The following is a 15,639-nucleotide window of genomic DNA, read 5'->3' on the forward strand; positions in this document are numbered from 1 at the left end:
TTTGAACAACACTATCAATTTTCCTGTCCAGTATACTCCTTCAGCAATATATCTGATCGTCAATCAGTACCAGAAATGACTAGGTGATTGAAACAAATGTTATAAGTTCATTGTCGATTTGACCATAAGCTAAACAATTAGTTGAAGGGGAATCTTACCAATATTGACGGTGAAAGAGTCATAAATCATTCCAATTATAAAAAGAAATGGCATATTCAGTCATGCGCGGTGGCGTCTTTTAGTCCATGCTATCAACCTTTTAATTCAAAGGTACGATTCCTCGGGCAGCATTTGTCAATTGGATATCCATGACCTTTTATGACCCCAGAGTAACACGTTATTATAGGCATTGTCCCTTTAAACCTAACTATCTTCACTTGCTGGATGGGTGAATTTCGATAATTTACCTTAAGGTAGAACGCGCCTCGGGGACAGATATTCAGACTCTAAAATTTCTACAACTCTTTTCTGATCTCTACACTTGTGGGGGTCATTTTTCTACGGTGGCCCCTACACGCCACGGAACTCTATTACTTTTGAATATAAACTCTAATTTTTCTTGACAATATCTTTAATATTTGTAAGAGATTTTATTTCTCCACCGCAAACTTTTAATTTTGTACGGACAACTTTATCTTAACATTATCTTAACTTTAACTTCTCGAAAGTAGTTTTAGTTTTAACCATAAACAAAATATGTTTCTCAAAAGTATTTTTTATTTTGTAAAACAAAAGTAACAATTTTTCAAGATAACAAACTCCCCTACACGTCATGGAAATTTATTACTTTTGAACATAAACATATTTCTTGGCAATATATTTAATATTTATAAGAAATTTTATTTCTCCACAGCAAACTTTTATTTCTGAACGGGGAAACTTTATTTTTGGGGTAAACTGTTTTTTTAAAACTTTTAACAAAAAAAACTTTAACTTTTAAAAAATGACTAACTTTCAACAAAATATTTGTTTCTCAAAAACGTTTTTTATTCGAAAAGAAGTAAAAATTGTTCACAGCAAGAGTTGAAGATTTTTGCTAAGCGCGAACTGAGTTACTTAAATGACATAACCTTATGTCTTTAGAGCAGAAAACTTAAATTCTTAAAGAAAAGTTTTATTTTTCCAAGAGTAAAATTAATTTCTTTATGGAAAAAAGATTTTCTCATAGCAGCAAATTGAAATACAGAGAATAAAACTTTTTTCTCAATGGCGAGAAATTATTTTCTGAAGACAACAAAACTAATTATTTCAAGATATATTTTCTACATATGAGTGTGGTTTAAGAATCTGGTAAAACTGAACTGAGAAAGAATGAAAAAGGAAGGATGAAAAAGTCAAACTTACTTTTCTTCAGAGCGAAATTTGTTTCTGAGAGGAGAAATATTTCATGTGAGGGCGCAATTACCTATAATGCATAGCAAACTCTTTCTAGCGAGAGTAAACATATTTGGGGAAGAGTAAACATTTTCCACTTATGGAGTTCGCGCGCACCCGGAGACTGTCATGTGGGAAAATTTTGACTGGTCACGCACATGCACTTCCGCATTGCGACGAAGGCCCTCTGTATGCTCCCTGTACCTACGTATTGTTTATAATCAAACCGGCGGGTGGCAATATATAGGAAATCATGGAAATCAGGCTATGTAAAATGTATATTTTGTTTAGAAACGAGCATTTAAACGTAGGGTGTGTGCGAGGTTGTCGGCGATTGAAATACGCAGTTGAAGAGTGTCGAGGAGTTCAATTTTTCGAGAGAGGGCCGCGTTAACGCCGGTTAGCCAGATCATGATCGACAAAACAGTGATGCAAAAATATTTTATATAGCGTTGTCCGAGCCCCCTTTTACTGCAAAATGTTACCATAGAAATGCGTGTGTTTCATATATATATATATATATATATATATATATATATATATATATATATATATATATATATATATATATATATATATATATATATATATATATATATATATATATATATATATATATATATAATAACACAAATTACTTCAAATACAAAGTAATTATATCTGTTACTTAAGTTTCATGCATACTTATTGCCATTAAGTTTATCTGATATCATTACTTTGTACTTGAAGTAATTTGTGTTATAATTTATAATGCTCTGCTTCAACATTGAGCACTGTAATTTCTAAAGAGTGTATGTATGTATGTATGTATGTATGTATGTATGTATGTATGTATGTATGTATGTATGTATGTATGTATGTATGTATGTATGTATGTGTTTATGTGTATATATGTGTGTTTAAAGTTGTGACCAAAGTTTTCTATGGTAGTCGTTCTAAAAGGCCGCTGCATAATGATGAAAATCGTGTATTGTAGGCCTGATTGTTGATGACCCAACCCATCGCTTGTATATGAAGAACCTCTTTAATGTAGCCGATATCTGTCTTTTACAGAGAGCTGGCTAGGCTCTTTCGTCATCATATTATTCAACTTGTAACTAAATTTGTAATGCGTTGACCAAGGCAAGTGATGATGTATTCAATTCAAGAAAACCAAAAGCACTATCATTCAATACCGGGTTGGAATGATGTTGTCAAAGAAGCATATACTGCAGCTTGTACAATGTTTCATCCTGGATGGCATCTCAGGGGGGATTCCCCCTTTACCAGAACATTTACAGGGGTGATTTCACCAGTTCATGTGTTCTACTTGTATCTCTAAGGTGTAACTAGCACCATTTCATGGGGAGGGCCTCGCTCCCCTGACAAATGCCAACATGTCAACAGAGGGGGAATCCCTCTATCTGGAGGAAACACTGCACGCCTTGCTTTACACTACATGGAGATCAGCTGGTAAATCAGGATTGGCCCGATTGTACAGCAAATGCGTAGTATGATATCTTTTACCCCTTCATCAGGAGTTAAAAGTCTGAGAAAGTTAGTATGTGGTCTTGCCCGTAAACTGTAATATACTGACAAAAGTTGTGCCTATTTTGTTACATCTATGTCTCATTGATGGACATCAGCCATATTTGTTTCACATTCTCATTTTATCTTACAAGGAATCATCCTCAATACTATTCGCTATTTATTTGATAATCTTACTCGTGTGTTACAGAAACCGACAGTTGGCAGTTCGATAGCTGATACACAAATATACTATTAATCGAATACTGATGGTAGTGATTTATCAATTGGTCAAATCACCCGAAAATGAATTACAGAATGTGAAAGAAGTCATAATCCTTTACGTATGATATCATGATTTATGTATGATTGACAAATAACACTGGAATTATGACAACACACAATATGATACCTTTTATAGATTTTATTATCATGAATAATGTAACAATACTCAATATATTTTTCACTCATACAAAATTGTAAGTTAAAAAGTTAACGTGGAACAAGCAGTGATAAAAAAGTTTTCACCTAATCAAAGCGAAATAAAATGTAAAGTTTCCATGCTTTCAATGGCAATTTAAAAGCACACATTCAGAATGCAACATACCACTTCACAATATATCACTTCTGATGCTCATGTCAGTTGAAATTGTATGCGAATAATCAATTGTCAATGACTTTCAGGACAAAATTACTATTTTAATGAACCTTATGGGAAGCTTCAACATTAAAATATTGTTTAGGACTTTCCATGAGTGTTATGGACCCTGCATAGTACCAATGTATTCTATTTGTCAAAATTGTGTGGCTGTATTCTTATAAAGTCTTACAAATATCCTACATTAAAAAAGGCGGGTAATTTCTGGTACTGATTGACTACTGCATGGTAAATTTGCATTCACTTGTAACATGATGTGCTTCAACTTCAATCACATACATTTTGTTCATAATGAGTTTAGCTTCCTGTTGTGCTACTCATACACTCAATCTTACTAATATTGATGGTTACAATAATAGTTACAATAAATCAAATCGTTAATTAAGAGAAAATGATTTTTTGAGCAAAAATGCAAAAAATTACCCCAAAAATACAAATATAAAAATTTTACCACAATTTGAACATATCTTACAAAGGCGAACCCCGGGATCACATGTACCAAGTTTAAAAGCAATTTGACGAACACTTTATGAGGAGAAGATTTTGACCCAAAAAAGGGAAAATTTATCGCAAAGACAATTTTCAAAACTTTAACCACAAGTTGAACAAATCACCAAAGAACCTGCATACAAAGTTTCAACAAAATCTGGTAGAGTTTTAGCAATTTGCTTGAGTTTCCCTTTTTAATCATTTACAGCCTAGACGATAATTACACTTGACATTGTTGGCAACTCCTCAATTACACAGCTTGCCTGTTTCCTGTTCTGCTAACAGTTCAGTGCAATCAATGCTCTTTCCACAAGTTTCATGAAGATCAATCACTTGTATCACTTGTTCTCTTTAGAACTGAACTTTGTGTTTCACATGTATGTCACTTCTTGTTTCTAATCGTGTTCCTATTTTGTAAATACATACTGTAGTGTTCTAGACGTAGCTATGTCAATCATGCATTGAAGCAGAGCAAATATGTAAGTACATGTGAAATACTTCATAGCTAAATATTTTGAGTCAGAGTGTACTACGTCTGAGCTATTTGAAAATACTGGACCACATAGGTAATACAACATGGTCATGGCTTACCATGCAGGAGTTTTCAGGTTGTATTCATTTTGTGTAAATACAGTGATGTACAAACAGACTAGAACTACCGTTACACAAGGAGAACAATGAAACATAGGGTCAAAGTCCCTGTAGCTACTTTAGGCATGGACAGTATAGAGGACGTACATAGCATAACACCAAATATATACTGAGTGCAGAGGTCCCTTGGCAATACAATGTATTGTTATGACAGAAGAATGTTTCATTACAGATCCATATTTACACAGACATTCATCAGTAGCAAGCATAGAAAACTGTCATTTATACCTACAGTGTCTTTGCAATCCGTCTCTGACACTAGGTGGACACTTATTCAGGCAGTTTGACAAAAATGCTATCAGATGAGTAACTTTTGCGAAACAAAGTTTTTGACAAAAAATGGTAAAACTTGTGTCAAAATACAAAATAGAAGATTTCATCACAATGTCAATATATCACACAAGGATGACCTATAGGAACCTGTATACCAAATATCAAAGCTATCAGACAAGCAGGTTTTTAGAAACACACTTTTTAACCAAAAATGGCAAATATTGCTCCAAAATTATAAAATTGTACATTTCATCATATTTGAATATATTACATGTTGAAACCTCTTTGAACCTGTATACTAAATATCAAAGCTATGACAATTATTGTTTTATGAAAGAGATTTTTGACCAAAAATGACAAAAATGCGTTAAAAACACAAATGCTTTTCAGCCAACTATTTCTTCATGTGGCGGAAGAGATGGATGTCTGAGGGTGCTAGGTCAGGAGAGTATGGTGGGCACGTAGAATGAGTTTGAAGCTGCAGTCATGCACTGTTGCCATGTCAATGACTGACTTGTGAGGTGGAGCATTGTCCGGATGGAACAAGACACCTTTTCTCAACTTTCCCTCGTCGTATTTTTGTCAGCCTCCCGAAACTCCCTCAACAGGTTAGAATAGTTCTCTCCATTGATAGTTTGTCCCTTTTCTAGGTTGTCATCTGAAGAGTTGAAATATATTCAAACCAAGCTTCATTGATCTGGCATTGCTCCTTCATAGTTAGGCTCAAAACTTTTCACCCAACCCTCATATGTGCAAAATCTCTATTACTATACAAAGCTAATGTCTGCATCTTCAGGCTTATGCCTTTCCTTCTTGACACAAGACAACTGCTTCTTTGCAAAGTACCTCGTCTACATAGTCAACTGCCAATCTGAGTACAAAAAAGAAAAACATAGCAAGACAACTTAATATACCTGTGTAGTGTTTTGCAACAATGAAAATCTGATGTTTTGACGGGGGATGGTAAGAGGTGTTAAAGTATATGATAAAATGCATTATTACTTTCTCAAATCAATGTCTCTTCAAAATACTCTTACAACACATCAGCTGTTCAGGAAATGTTTAGTGAGTGCATAATAGACTAAGTTACATCATCATTATTTCTTATTGCTCACAGAATTTAAAATTGACTGAATGTTAAATTCCCATTATCTTGCTATCTACATGATTGCTGTGAGTATTGTTACAAGCGATTCATGCACTGTTTGTGAAAGTTTTGGTATAAGTGGCAAGGATGATGGTCATTATGAGGTTTTATGTGGTATGAGAGAGACTCCATTCCCACGGTGACAGGTGTATGACTCCGACCCAGGGCAAAATAGCAATACAGATATAATTCCAATGTCATTGCTCAAACTAGTTTTGAATAGCTCATAAAAACATAAAATGAAGGAGAACATTGATGAGTTACAACATTATAGTGTTTGGAGAAGTGTTGAGAGTCTCCATTCCCATGTGACAGGTGTGTGACTCCGACAGCTCCAAATGTCAAGAGATAACTAAAATTCCAAAGTGATTATTGAAACTGGTTCAGAATAGCTCACAAAAACATAAATGTAGGAGATCAAGAATAAGTCACAGCATTATAGTGGCTGGAGATATGTTGAGACTCTCCATTCCCATATGACAGGTGTGTGACTCCGAAAGGTCTAAATTACAATGGTTACAACAAAATTCAAATGTAATGATTGAAAGGGGTTCAGAATAGGTCAGGAAAACTTAAAAGATAGGAGAAGATGTGTAAGACACAAAATATGGTGGTTGGAGCTGTGTTGAGAAACTCTCCATTCCCACGTGACAGGTGTGTGACTCCGAAAGGTCTAAATTACAATGGTTACAACAAAATTCCAATGTTATAATTTAAAGGGGTTCAGAATAGGTCAGGAAAACTTAAAAGATAGGAGAAGATGTGTAAGACACAAAATATGGTGGTTGGAGCTGTGTTGAGAAACTCTCCATTCCCATGTGACAGGTGTGTGACTTCGAAAGGTCTAAATTACAATGGTTACAACAAAATTCAAATGTAATAATTTGAAGGGGTTCAGAATAGGTCAGGAAAACTTAAAACTATAAAAGATGATGTATAAGAGACACAAATATGGTCGTTGGAGCGGTGATAATGTTGTGAGACTCTCCATTCCTACATGACAGGTGTGTGACTCCGAAAGGTCTAAATTACAATGGTTACAACAAAATTCAAATGTAATGATTTAAAGGGGTTCAGAATAGGTCAGGAAAACTTAAAAGATAGGAGAAGATTTGTAAGACACAAAATGGGGGGGTTGGAGCTGTGTTGAGAAACTCTCCATTCCCACGTGACAGGTGTTTGACTCCGAAAGGTCTAAATTACAATGGTTACAACAAAATTCAAATGTAATAATTAAAAGGGGTTCAGAATAGGTCAGGAAAACTTAAAAGATAGGAGAAGATTTGTAAGACACAAAATGGGAGGGGGGGGTTGGTTGGAGCTGTGTTGAGAAACTCTCCATTCCCATGTGACAGGTTTGTGACTCCGAAAGGTCTAAATTACAAGTGATTCAACAAAATTCAAATATAATAATCAAAAGGGGTTTAAAATAGGTCAGGAAAACGTAAAACTATCAAAGAAGGTGTATAAAAGACACAAATATTGTGGTTGGAGCTGTGTTAATGTTGTGAGACTCTCCATTCCCACATGACAGGTGTGTGACTCCGAAAGGTCAAAATTACAATGGTTATAACACAATTCAAATGTAATAATTTTCAGGGGTTCAGAATAGGTCAAGATAACTTAAAAGGTAGCAGTAGATGTGTACGACACAAAATATGGTGGTTGGAGCTGTGTTGAGAAACTCTCCATTCCCACGTGACAGGTATGTGACTCCGAAAGGTCTATATTACAATGAATACAACACAATTCAAATATAATAATTAAAAGGGGTTTAAAATAGGTCAGGAAAACTTAAAACTATCAAAGATGACGTATAAGAGACACAAATATGATGGTTGGAGCTGTGTTAATGTTGTGAGACTCTCCATTCCCACATGACAGGTGTGTGACTCCGAAAGGTCTACATTACAATGCTTACAACAAAATTCCAATGTAATAATTTAAAGGGGTTCAGAATAGGTCAGGAAAACTTAAAAGATAGGAGAAGATGTGTAAGACACAAAATATGATGGTTGGAGCTGTGTTGAGAAACTCTCCATTCCCACGTGACAGGTGTGTGACTCCGAAAGGTCTAAATTACAAGTGATACAACAAAATTCCATTGTAGTAATTAAAAGGGGTTTAGAATAGGTCAGGAAAACTTAAAACTGATTCAGAATATGTTATCAGGAAAGAAAATGAAGATCAACATTAATAGATAATGCCATGCTTATAATTGCTAGTGGTTGGAGATGTGTTGAGAGCCTCTTCATTCCCATGTGACAGGTGTGCAACTCCACATTTTCTAAATGTCAATGGATTTCATAAAATTTCAATGTCAGTGCTCAAACAGAATATGTCACCAAGGAATAACATAATGGAAAACATTGATAAGCAAAACCATTATAAAATATTATGAATAGAGATATGTTGCGAGTCTCTTCATTCCCACGTAAAATGAATGAGAATATGGATAAGTCACACCATTATAGTCATAGTGCTGCAAGAGTTGTTGCGTCTCATTCCCTTCTTCTGTTACAAGTCTATCACAAATGACTAATAAAAAATGATACTCACTTTGTGCTCATGTACTTTCTCTATTAACAAATACGGTGGTTTCAATCGGGTTCGAACTCACAACGTACGGTACCCAGTCACCTAGCGGAGAAGACTGTACAGTTGGATGCAATCTGATTAAAATCAGATGTAGAGTACGGCGACGTCTCTGTACTTGCGTGGTTTTCTCTTGCTGTTGCCTCTCACTACGACAGCAAGAGACTGCCTCTATCGATTGAGTTGGATGCAGCATTAGATGTACGAACAGTAATAGTTATTTGAGGGATGCGCTTGCGCAAAAGCCTGGCCTATGACCTTTGATCTCATATTCCGTGACTAAACGTGAACATTCCCACATGACACATTCCATTTCCCAGGTGACAGGCTCCCTGTCGCGCGCACTACCCCTATCAAATTTTTTCCGACGAGCAAAACTTTATTTTAACGGCGGCGGAAGTTAAAGTATCCCACCATGCAACACCCAAGTTTGATGACCCAGAGTCTCCGAGACAACCATTAACCATGACTGACTTCATCGGCGATACAGGCACGCTAGCCCGGCCCTAGCTGCAGTACAGTACCTCGAGGTTTTACCTGGGTATTTGGGTCGGACGGTTTGCCGTACTGTACTGCAGCTAGCCCGGCCCTACCCTGCCTGCGTACGATGCTGTGTGTTGGGGCCATATAACGCCGAGAACACACAGCATCGTACGCAGGGCTATGGGCACGGGCACGCAAACGAGTCAGTTTAACCGTTGCCACTTGTCTGAGTCCCTTAAGAAAGGTTTTGTGTTTGAGTGATTCGTCCTGACTGCAGACGTTGTGCGACGGGATGGACCGCATTGGGTTCCTTCATTAGCTCTGCATGGGCTGTGTGTTACCGGCGTTATACGGCCTCCCACCACATAACGCCGGTAACACACAGCCCTGCCATGCAGAGCTATTCCTTCATCAGTTGCTGTGTTGTTAATGTTATGTTGTGTGATAGTCATCTTTTCTATCAGCCAGATTCGTAATTGATAGAGTCTTCGACTGAAACTGAACCTGGCCCGCCAGATTTGACCACAGTCGAGTGTGGTTCAATACAGCAGTTGTGGGTCCACAGCTGTGGTGTGTTCGGACGGGATATTACGGTGGCCCAAAACTACCTGTTCTCCGCATTCAAAGTCTGCGTCGCAATCAAATGTTTTCTCTCACATATGTCTCTGCATTCAAAGTCTGCGTCGCAATCAATTGTTTTTCTCTCACATATGTCTCCGCATTCAAAGTCTGCGTCGCAATCAAATGTTTTTCTCTCACATATGTCTCTGCATTCAAAGTCTGCGTCGCAATCAATTGTTTTTCTCTCACATATGTCTCCGCATTCAAAGTCTGCGTCGCAATCAAATGTTTTCTCTCACATAAGCTTATGTCTCCGCATTCAAAGTCTGCGTCGCAATCAATTGTTTTTCTCTCACATATGTCTCCGCATTCAAAGTCTGCGTCGCAATCAAATGTTTTTCTCTCGCATATGTCTCCGCATTCAAAGTCTGCGTCGCAATCAAATGTTTTTCTCTCACATATGTCTCCGCATTCCAAGTCTGCGTCGCATTCAATTGTTTTTCTCTCACATATGTCTCCGAGGTATGCCTCAGTGTACGTTATTCCGCGAAGCATAATTTCTATCGAACAGCGCTCTCAGACGGTCGCTATTGACAACGACGAACATTGTATCAAGTTATTTTCAATAGATTATCGATCGAAAATTTGTTTGGACGGGCCGGGCGCTCGTGTGTTGAGGTCACGTCATAAACATTTCCACGAAACTCTCCGAACGCGCACTCCACGTAGTGCACTACGGCCCAAAGGCGCCCCATTTTGTACGGTATATAGCGTCCCGAATTTTTGCCACACATACGTGGAGTGCGCGTTCGGAGAGTCAATTTCACCTCCCGCGTCATGTTGAAAATTTGCCGTATTTCCTTGCTGCACATCTAAATATTAATGAAAGAGCAACAGGTCCTATTTCCCGTATATGCTGCCCTTACAATTATAATATTTTGGGAAGAATTTCACAAGGGAATTCCAAAAATACGTAAGCGATAAGAGACATATGCAAAATCAAGTAAAACACAGTCAACAGCAAAACGATCTTCAACTCGTCATTTCATAAAAAAAGAGGGAAACTAAAAAAATAAAACCATAGAGTTTTAGTTACCCTTCATGATATGTGTCATACCAAATATTATATAACAGCGAAATGAAAAAGTTAAACCAACGGTTTTTTTCAGATGTATTTTTCATTTTACGATGTGTCTACTCTGCTCGATTTCCCATAGAAAACAATTGCGTTTAATGTACTGAACAGACCGTACAACTATCGCTCGTTCAAATTTCTCAATTCTGAACCAATTATAGTGAAAAGTGGCACGGTGTTTCCTTGATATATACAAAATTGCTGTCGTTTTAGTTTTTTGAATTTCTCGACGAAACTTGTTTTAGTTGCATTTTATTTTTCCGATTGCTGAATTTTGCTCTTGCCCTCAATAAAATGGCGATCTTACAGCGTTTGCATATGCAGAATCAGGGTCTAATATTGACCCATTTTAATCGGTTAGCGTCTCTTAAATTATACAGACCAAATACCAGTCAGGTTGTTGTAATTTATACCAAATTTTGGCGAATATTAACTATGAAAATCCCAGTAAACTGCAAGAATAACACAGAACAGAGGCGAACGGCGTAGAGTCTCCACTGTAATCGTGCAGTGAACGTTATCGATCGATATCCTTTTGTCCGAAATTGATACATTGTTGTCTCGCTCACTCGCGTGAAGTCCCCCCCCCCCCCGTTCACAATGGCGCCAAACTACGCCGAGGTGCGCCAAAATGTGCCGAAACGTACTTAAAAGTATCACCAAAACTAAAAAAATTGTCGTCGATTTAATTTCAGTACAGGAAACCAACGGATACCTTCAATGTTGATATTTAAGTTCAATATATGGGTTATTGTGGAAATGTTTATGACGTGACCTCAACACACGAGCGCCCGGCCCGTCCAAACAAATTTTCGATCGATAATCTATTGAAAATAACTTGATACAATGTTCGTCGTTGTCAATAGCGCTGTTCGATAGAAATTATGCTTCGCGGAATAACGTACACTGAGGCATACCTCGGAGACATATGTGAGAGAAAAACAATTGAATGTGACGCAGACTTTGAATGCAGAGACATATGTGAGAGAAAAACATTTGATTGCGACGCAGACTTTGAATGCGGAGACATATGTGAGAGAAAAACATTTGATTGCGACGCAGACTTTGAATGCGGAGAACAGGTAGTTTTGGGCCACCGTAGGATATGCCTTTTACGGGCTGGTTGACTTTCACGTTTTTGACCCCGCAAACCACACGTGAAAGTCAAAACCAGTCCGCGACTGTGGTCAAATCTGGCGGGCTCGGTTCAGTTTCAGTTTCTATAAATTACGAATCTGGCTTCTCCTCTTAGAAAAGATGAATATCACTCACATTGGCTGTGTGTTACCGGTGTTACGTGGTGGGAGACTGTATAACGCCGGTAACACAGCCCTGCCATGCGTAGCCCTGCGTACAGGTCTGTGTGTTCCTGGCGTATTAAACACCGGGACGAACACACAGACCTGTACGCAGGGCTATGCCATACAGAGCTAAATGAAGAACCCCAATGCGGTCCCGTCGCACACCGTCTGCCGTCAGGATGAATTACTCAAACATAAAACCGTTCTTCGGGGACTCAGACAAGTGGCAACTGACCCGCGTGCCCGTAGCCCTGTGTACGATGTTGTGAGTTCCCGGCGTTATACGGCCCCAACACACAGCATCGTACGCAGGCAGGGTAGGGCCGGGCTGGCGTGCCCGTGTCGCCGATGAAGTCAGTCATGGTTGTCTCGGAGAGCAGATCGTCCATGTAGCCGACACGATACCGGCTACCAACTCGGAGACTCTGGGTCATCAAACTTGGGTGTTGCATGGTGGGATACTTTAACTTCCGCCGCCGTTAAAATAGTTTTGCTCGTCGAAAAAATGTTTTACTCTTCCCCAAAATATGTTTACTCTCGCTAGAAAGAGTTTGCTATGCATTATAGGTAATTGCGCCCTCACATGAAATATTTCTCCTCTCAGAAATAAATTTCGCTCTGAAGAAAAGTAAGTTTGACTTTTTCATCCCTTTTTCGTTCTTTCTCAGTTCAGTTTTACCAAATTCTTAAACCACACTCATATGTAGAAAATATATCTTGAAGGAATTAGTTTTGTTGTCTTCAGAAAATAATTTCTCTCCATTGAGAAAAAAGTTTTATTCTCTGTATTTCAATTTGCTGCTCTGAGAAAATCTTTTTTTCCTAAAGAATTAATTTTACTCTTGAAAAAAAAACTTTTCTTTAAGAATTTAAGTTTTCTGCTCTAAAAACATAAGGTTATGTCATTTAAGTGACTCAGTTCGCGCTCAGCAAAAATCTTCAACTCTTGCTGTGAACAATTTTTACTTCTTTTCGAAATAAAAAACGTTTTTGAGAAACAAATATTTTGTTGAAAGTTAAAGTTATTTTTTAAAAGGTAAAGTGTTTTTGTTAAAAGTTTTTAAAAATAGTTTACCCCAAAAATAAAGTTTCCCCGTTCAGAAATAAAGGTTTGCTATGGAGAATAAAATTTCTTATAAATATTAAATATATTGCCAAGAAATATGAGTTAATGTTCAAAAGTAATAAATTTCCATGACGTGTAGGGGAGTTTGTTATCTTGAAAAAATTTTACGTTTGTTTTACAAAATAAAAAATACTTTTGAGAAACATATTTTCTTTATTGTTAAAACTAAAACTACTTTCGAGAAGTTAAAGTTAAGATAATGTTAAGATAAAGTTGTCCGTACAAAATTAAAAGTTTGCGGTGGAGAAATAAAATCTCTTACAAATATTAAAGATATTGTCAAGAAAAATTAGAGTTTATATTCAAAAGTAGTAGAGTTCCGTGGCGTGTAGGGGCCACCGTATTTTTCAGCTCTCGGAGAAAAGAAAAAAATTCACCATCTTAGTTTTTTCGAAAATCCAAGTATTAATTTTTCCCATAGAGTTAACACAGGGATGGCGGCCATTTTGAATTTCAAATATCGCAAAATTTTAGGTAATTTGTCTATAGTTCCAAACTTTGCACTTTGTCACTTTATTAGCCCCGATTTTTACTGTTGAGTTGATAAGAGGATGATCGACGCTTTCATTAAAGTCTTTCACTTTCGCGAGATATATAATACGTTAAAGGAACTCAGCATAGTAAGGTAGGTTTTGCAAGTACCGGAGGCCGTTAACTTTCACAAGACTGTCTGTCTTTCGTTTGTCTTGTTTTGTCTTTCCTTTACCGTGATTTTGTGACTGGCTTGTTGACAAAATGATAGATTTCAACAATAAGTGTGATACCCCATATAGTCGCCATCATCATCATTATCATCATCATCATCATCATCATTATCATCATCATCACGTAACCAGCGTGCGGTTAACACTGTTTGGCTCCGTATCGTTGTTTACATCTCCAGCCCATGTACGATAAATGTTTATTGACGCCCTCAACGTATATGTGCGCAAGTCTATTCGTTTGACTTTTCCCAAGCAGAATCGTCTTTCACTTCTTTATGACAATAACAATCTAGTTTCTATGGTTACATAACATTTAATTATTCATAATATCTAATAAGTGTTTGTACTACCGTTATGTTTATTTTCCATTTATCCCTTCATAAGAAAGCAGGCCGTCGTTTGTGGCGTGAAGTGCTGAATAATCCCCAAGTTATAAGTCTTGCAACCAAGTGTTGAAAATAAATTAATGTATGCGAAATTAATTCTTAAGAAATCCTGAGTACAATAATTTTTAGAGACGAATTCAACTGTTTCCAACGATATTGACTCGGTGCTTACCGGTAAATACTCTCACAAAAGCGTCATTTCGGTTTAAACAACTTACGCAACAATTCAAGTATATCTTGGGTAAGTTATGTTTACGCGTGATTAGACTCAAGGCTGATCTCCCTGAGCCATTTCGTAACGGTTCCGGCGTTAATACTTAGTCAACATGACGTCATTTCGTAGACACCGAATATCAACTCGAGTCTCGAGTAGATTTTAACAAAAACCATAATTTTTATCGTAGTTTCAATTGTGCTTTTTTCTCCTTCCTTTATAATTGTATCAATTACATTGAATAGGCCAGTTGAAATTCTTTTTAAGCTCTGTGTCCTCGTCAATATTTCCAAAGTTAAGATTTTCACAGCACCATTGATGCATTTCGTCATGTTTGTTATTGCTGGAAAACAACAAAGTTCAAAGTTCATCTGATGGATTCTTTCAAATCGAGCAAAAAGAGCAACCAATGTTGAATCGTCACTCACAATTTTGGACCTTCGAGGGAAAAAAATTTAATAACGTATTAAATTATCATTATGCTGGTGCTTTGCTTACCCAGTGTATATGTTCTGAGATTTTAGAAATAGACATCTTGATATTTATTTAGAAGTAGACATCAGATCTAGCATTAATCGGATTTGAAAAATCTCCTAGTAGTGTATTGATTAGGTGGTGTGATGTGTTATGCTAATGAATAAATCTTTAGATGTTCGATGCAACAACACATACACTCCGGGTTTTTTCAAGCTTGCTGAAATTTTGTCGTTGTCCTATTTGGGCCTTCTCATGTTTTACATGTAAAGCGATTGTCTTCGGGTCGAGGAGAGAAAACGTCACAAAACATTCGATTTGTAAAGCGCTCATTTACAGTGACAAAGGAATGGCGCTAGCGAATAACTGAACAACACACTTACAGAGCATGAGAACAAACTATTATGCTCCATAGTGCATCCGTGTAAACAGAAGACTAGGCACAACTTAGCTTGGTCAAATCGCGTTTAGCCAGAGAGAGAGAGAGAGAGAGAGAGAGAGAGAGAGAGAGAGAGAGAGAGAGTAGTGCATGTTCATTTATTTTGGTTCATTCGTTTCTTGA

This window comes from Ptychodera flava, chromosome 2 (assembly GCF_041260155.1).
Source record: "Ptychodera flava strain L36383 chromosome 2, AS_Pfla_20210202, whole genome shotgun sequence".
Taxonomy (NCBI): domain Eukaryota; kingdom Metazoa; phylum Hemichordata; class Enteropneusta; family Ptychoderidae; genus Ptychodera; species Ptychodera flava.